The following is a 6,700-nucleotide window of genomic DNA, read 5'->3' as shown; positions in this document are numbered from 1 at the left end:
GCCGCCCGCGCCCGGTGCCGCCCCGGCCTCCTCCGCTCAGATCCGGTGCTGCCCCGCCGATGTCCTCCTCTGCCGGCGCCGCCCCGAGCCTCTCTGGTCGTCCCCGTCCTTCTCCGGTGAAGATTCCGGCCCCATCTCCGGCGATCCTCGTAAACCGTGCAAAACGAGGTTGACCCCCGAGATCCCTAAGTCCCCAGTTTTTCATATTATCATGCCATGTTCATCATGCTGTATCTCTGCACCCGTAGCTCCGTTTCGTGCGTATAATATGTCAAATTGTTCGCCTCGACGAGTACTTCATTTCATTCCATTGCATCATTTTCATTTGAGCTCATCTTGATGCCCGAAATGCTGTTGGAAGAGTGCATGTTGATGTTAATCTGCTGAAACTGTTATAACTTGCTCATTTGTCATTTTTGCCATGATTGATGTGTGCATCCTATGAGGTTGATGTCTACATGTATTTTGATCTATGCCATGCCATCATTCCAGGGGTGTTAACCATGTATTTTTGTGAGTTGTGTGCTGAGTGCATCAAGCTTGTTAAGTAGGATAGTGGCTGTTACTGTTTTGCTAGGCAGATTCTGTTATATTTTGTTGCTATGTGAACATGCTTCTACTAATCATTCTATGCATAATCTGGAGATGTTCTATAAATATGTTTTGATCTACATGTCTTTCTCTATCCATTCATGCCCTTGGTTGCAATTATAGCCTGCTGTAGCTTATTGTAATCTTGCTCCAAAGTTGCTTGATGATGTTGCTGTCATCCTGTTAACATTAAGTTCAAAGTTTCCATGATTGTTTCCTAGTGATCCATGCATCCTATGAACTTGCTCTTGCCATGCTTAGCTTCACAAACATTTCTTATCACTGTTGGTTTCCTTGCCATGCCATGTATTGCTCTGTGGTGAGTGGTTCAAGCTCACCAACATGCCTACTTATTATTGTTCCTGCCATGTATGAATCTGTCATATAACTTGCCATGTTTACATGGGTGCCATCATATTTTCTGTGCCTTTTTGGCTCATGGTCAGTAAGGGACTTTTGATCTATGCAATTAGTAGATTCATGCCATGCCTTTTTTGCCATTATATGTTTCTGTAACATGTTGTTTGATAGCTCTAAACATTGCAACCTGATGTTATTTCTGCTAAAGTCTGAAACTGTTATTATTTGCAATCTTACCATGTCTTTTTGAGCATGTTCTAGTCTTTTCTGGAGATAGCTCAGTGTTCATGTTTTGTTGTGCTTTACCTGTACTTCATGCTCATGCCCTTTGTTCTTATGTTGGGGTGCTGTAGCTTGTTGTTTTGATGCTTGCAATATGCCTAGATGCTGTTATGGACAGATTGTTGTTATGACTTGTATAGAGTGTATGTGTTGCACCGTTGCTCCGTTTTGAGTGTGCTCTATATGAAACTTGCATGATTTTGCATGTAGTTTCATATTATCATGTTGCATCCTTGTTTTGGTGTGTTTGCTTGATGTTTGGGTGCCTTTTGCATTAATGCCATGTTTAACTTGTTTTGCTCATATCTTCTAGACCGTAGCTCCAAATCTAATGAACTTTATATGTAACTTGACTAGAATCTCGTGTAGATCATCTCGGTGCATCTTAACTTGATGTTTAACAACTTCAACTTAATGTTTATTCAGTTCTGGATCAATTTCGAAATATGTATATGAGGACTTACCGGAATTGTTATATGTTGTTTCCGGCCTCATTTAAACTTGCTTTGATGTGTTGTTCTTGTTTGCATCATCTCTTGCCGTGAGTAGCTTCATGTAGTTTTGTCATGGATCGTGCTTGTTGTGCATCATGTCATGTTCATGTGTGGTGTGTTTACCATGTTGTGTGCTTTTCTCGATAGTTCCAATTTCGTTGCGATCGTGAGGATGCGTTCGTCTACGTGTGGTCCGTCTTCGTGGCTTCATCTTCTTCATGGACTCGTTCTTCTTCCTTGCGGGATTTTAGGCAAGATGACCGCTACCCTGGATCTCACTACTATCATTGCTATGCTAGTTGCTTCGTTCTATCGCTTTGCTGCGCTACCTATCTTTTGCTCTTCAAGCCTCCAAAATTTCCATGAACCTCTAACCTTTGACACCATTTCTAGCAAACCATTGCTTGGCTATGTTACCGCTTTGCTCAGCCCCTCTTATAGCGTTGCTAGTTGCAGGTGAAGTTGAAGATTTCTCCATGGTGGACAGGATTTTGGTTGGGATATCACAATATCTCTTATATTATTAATGCATCTATATACTTGGTAAAGGGCGGAAGGCTCGGCCTTATGCCTGGTGTTTTGTTCCACTCTTCCCGTCCTAGTTTCCGTCATACCGGTGTTATGTTCCCGGATTTTGCGTTCCTAACGTGGTCGGGTGATTTATGGGACCCCCCCTGATAGTTCGCTTTGAATAAAACTTGTCCAGCAAGGCCCAACCTTGGTTTTACCATTTGCCTCACCACCACCTACCTTTCCCTTGGGAGTAATTAACCCAAGGGTCATCTTTATTATAGCCCCCCCCGGGCCAATGCTTGTCTAAGTGTTGGTCCGAACCAAGTAGACTGTGGGGCCCCCTCGGGGAAACTCGAGGTCTGGTTTTACTCATAGGATGTCTCATCCGGTGTTGCCCTGAGAACGAGATATGTGCAGCTCCTATCGGGATTGTCGGCGCATCAGGCGGCTTTGCTGGTCTTGTTTTACCATTGTTGAAATGTCTTATAAACCGGGATTCCAAGACTGATCGGGTCTTCCTGGGAGAAGGTCTATTCCTTCGTTGATCGCGAGAGCTTGTCATGGGCTAAGTTGGGACACCCCTGCAGTGTATAAACTTTCGAGAGCCGTGCCCGCGGTTATGTGGGAGATGGGAATTTGTTAATGTCCGGTTGTAGATAACTTGACACAAGATCCGAATTAAAACGCATCAACCGCGTGTGTAGCCGTGATGGTCTCTTCTCGGCGGAGTCCGGGAAGTGAACACGGTCTTTGGGTTATGTTTGACGTAAGTAGGAGTTCAGGATCACCTCTTGATCATTGCTAGCTTCACAACCAATCCTTTGTTTCTCTTCTCGCTCTCATTTGCGTATGTTAGCCACCATATCATGCTTAGTCGCTGCTGCAACCTCGCCACTTTACCCCTTCCTTTCCCATTAAGCTTTGCTAGTCTTGATACCCATGGTAATGGGATTGCTGAGTCCTCGTGGCTCACAGATTACTACAACAACAGTTGCAGGTACAGGTTGTGCGATGATCTTGACGTGAGAGCGATGTTTGCTTGATTTGGAGTTCTTCTTCTGCTTCTTCTTCGATCAGGGGATAGGTTCCAGGTCGGCAGCCTGGGCTAGCAGGGTGGATATTGTTTGATTTTCTGTTTATGATTCATCCGTAGTCGGATGTTGTTCTTGTATGTTGTATTGTTGTATTCATGTGGCATTGTATGCCTTATGTATGTATCCCCATCTATTATGTAATGTTGATGTAATGATATCCACCTTGCAAAAGCGTTTCAATATGCGGGTCTATCCTTGGTGCTACCTTCGAGTTCCTTTTGGATAGGGTCGCATATTGGGCGTGACAAGTTGGTATCAGAGCCTCGACCGACCTTAGGAGCCCTCCTTGTTTGATCGTGTAGTTTGGCCGTTGTTGAGTCTAGAAAAAAAACTGTTTTCGCAGTCTAGTTATATCGGAGAGTAGGAATTCTTTTTACTCCTCAGCCCCTTCGTCGCTCTGGTGAGGAATCTTGATGTAGGTGTTTTGAATTACTCCTCTTCCCATTCAAATTTTTCTTTAGGATCACGCGGTTAGTTTTCGTTCGTTGTCCATCCTCTTTTATCCGGTGCATTTCTCGTCAAGTTGACTCGAGCCTCTTCATCGTTGCCAAGTTCATTCCTCAGTTGTTTTCTTTTCCCACCTGCCCACCCTTCTTCCTCTTGGAACCGGAGTCCGTAATCGAGTATCCATCCTACTCGTGCGAAGTCTTTGCTTTCTTTCCTCAATGATTTTAACCGGTGTTTTCTCTTCAAGATATTCGTCGGTTTCCCCTTCCAAGTTGTCTTTGTTTTTCCCGCCCTACCACCCTCTTCTTCCCTCAATCATTTCAACCGGTGAATTCTCGTCTCGTTTGACATTCTTAATCTCTTTTTCTTTCCGGTGTTTTCAATTCAAGTCTTTCGGGTTGATCATATTCTTTTCCTCGGCTCAAGTGTTTTCCCTGCTCGTTCGCCTCTCGCCAGTTTATCATTCCGGAGTTCGGAAGACTATCAGAAGATTCATCTGTATTCCAATTAATTCGAGGTTGTCACCTCATTCAAATATTTCAATTGTTCCGGTGCATCATCTATCTGTTCAACAATCCTTTTCAACGGTGTTATCTCTTCAGTGGGCCCTAACCCACAGGGCTTTCCCCAGGATCTTGCCTGACTCTTCTAATTCCCCGGAGTTATTCTCAATTCTTTTCAAGTGTGACGTAAGAATGAATTTCATCAGTCACATGCCTTTTCCAAGATCGCTTTCAAATTCTTTCATTGTTGGCTCAACCTCTTCGCTTTTCATTCTCCCGGAGTATCTCAGTAATTTTGGTGGTGTTTCTCGTCATCATTTGAAGAAGAGTTTTTCCTCTAAATCTTGTCTGTTCTCCCGAAGATCCGCGGTGCTAGCTCGATGTTATCCTATCAAATTGTTTCAAGTCATGCAAATTATTTTCATCCATCCAGAGCATTTCACGAGTTGCTTTCTCTCTCGATCATCCGGAGGCCATCTTTTCAGAAATTTCTTCGTTCTAAGTTTTCAGATTCGTTCTCCAATTATTCTATATCTGTGCCCTTTCGTTCGTCTCAATATTCTTCCGGTGCTTCGTTCAAGTGTTCTTTAATTAGCTCATGATCTCTTTGTTCTTTTGCATCTAAATCCCCCTAGCTTATTTGTTGTTCTAATTCTTCCCAGTAATTTATACTCTTTCACCAGTCTTTTTCGAATTCTTTCGGTGGTTCGTTCAAGATTCTTTTTCCTTGATTATCTTTTTAATCCATTCGTTCTTTTCAATCCTACCGGTGGTTCATGAAGACCTTCTCAAGGTTGCGATATGTCACTTCTCAATCCTTTTCAAGAAGAATAAGTAGTATGCAAGAATCCATTGCTTGTCATCAATTTAATTTGATGAAGGGTAAGCATACAATAAATCTTATTCTTATTTCCTCCAAGTGATTAATCCCTTCCTTCAGAGTTTGTTCTTGATGAATAAATTCTAGTTCCAAGTGTTTCATCTTTTCTTTTCCGAAGTTCAATTTTCTCGGTCATCTCGTCGGAACCTCCATCTAAATCATCACAAGCTTTCATCTTATTCTTTCATCCTTCATTCTATCTCATCATCCTTTTGTCACCGGAGTTCTTCATGGTGGTTCTTCATGATTTAATTCATTCTTCAAGAGTTCATCAAGATTCTTGTCGGTGGAGTTCAAGTATCTTTTCTTCTAGCGTCTGGAAGTGCAATTAATTCTTCGTATTCTTTTGAAGTGGAGTTTTGCATTTCTTCGTTCTTCTCAGCTATTTAATCTTTTCTGGTTGTGGTTGGTTATCACCTCATAATTTTGAGATGTTATCCATAAGTCCACAACAAGCTTATTCTTTTCGTTGTTGATTTTCTCAACAACTCCGTTTAATCCTTCCTCCTAAAGATGCTTTCTATTTCAATTGTGACACAAGTTGTCAATTTCTTCTCCATTCTTTTCATTCAACTCCTTCAATTCTTTCCGGAGGTTTTGTGTCATGTCTTCATCAAGTATCATTCCATCCTCTCAAGTTCATGTTCTAATCCTTCCATTTTCAACCGGAGTGCTGCCTAAATCCTTTCAGTCTTATTCATTTCTTTTCTCATTCTAACCACTCCGGTTAGAACAAGTAGTTTCATAGTCTATCTGATTCCGTGAGTTTTCGATTCTTGTCATTCTCGTCGTTCCTCTCTTATTCTCGAGTGCTATCGATTCTTTGCTTCTTCTCTTCAGTTCTTGCTTCACCTCATTCCTTTTCTCTTCCGTCTCGGTCCTAAGATATCGGGACGAGATCTCTTGTTAGTGGAGGAGTGTTGTAACGCCTCGGATTCGATGCGCCAGGTGTCTGCCAGTTATTCGCCGTAGTTGCCATGTCATCTGCTTGCGTGTTGCACTCTGCCATGTCATCATATGCATTTCCTATCATGTCATCATGTGCATCTCATTTTGCATACACGTTCGTCTCATGCATCCGAGCATTTTCCCCGTTGTCCGTTCTGCAATCCGGCACTCCTATGCTCCCCGGCGCCCCCCTTTACCTCTTTTCATGTGCGGGTATTAAACTTTCTCGGAATGACCCGAGGTTTGCCAAGCGGCCTTGGTATAGCACCGGTAGACCGCCTGTCAAGTTTCGTGCCATTTGGAGGTCGTTTGATACTCCAACGGTTAACCGGGTAACCGCAGAGGACTCTTTTGTTGCAGCCCAACACCCCTTCCAAAGTGGCCCAAAACCCATCTAACTCCCCTCCATGCTCTCGGTCGTTCGATCACGATCGCGTGACCGAAAACCGCTCCTCATTTGGACTCTCCTAGCTCCCTCTACCTATAAATAAGCCTCCCCTCCGAAATTTCGGGTCCAAACCCTAGCCTCCATCCCTTCCGCGCCGCCGGACATGTCCGCCCGGCGACCGGACGTGTCCGCCCCGCTCC

Source organism: Triticum aestivum, chromosome 7B, assembly GCF_018294505.1.
Source record: "Triticum aestivum cultivar Chinese Spring chromosome 7B, IWGSC CS RefSeq v2.1, whole genome shotgun sequence".
Taxonomy (NCBI): domain Eukaryota; kingdom Viridiplantae; phylum Streptophyta; class Magnoliopsida; order Poales; family Poaceae; genus Triticum; species Triticum aestivum.
Note: the sequence above shows the minus strand (reverse complement) of the source record.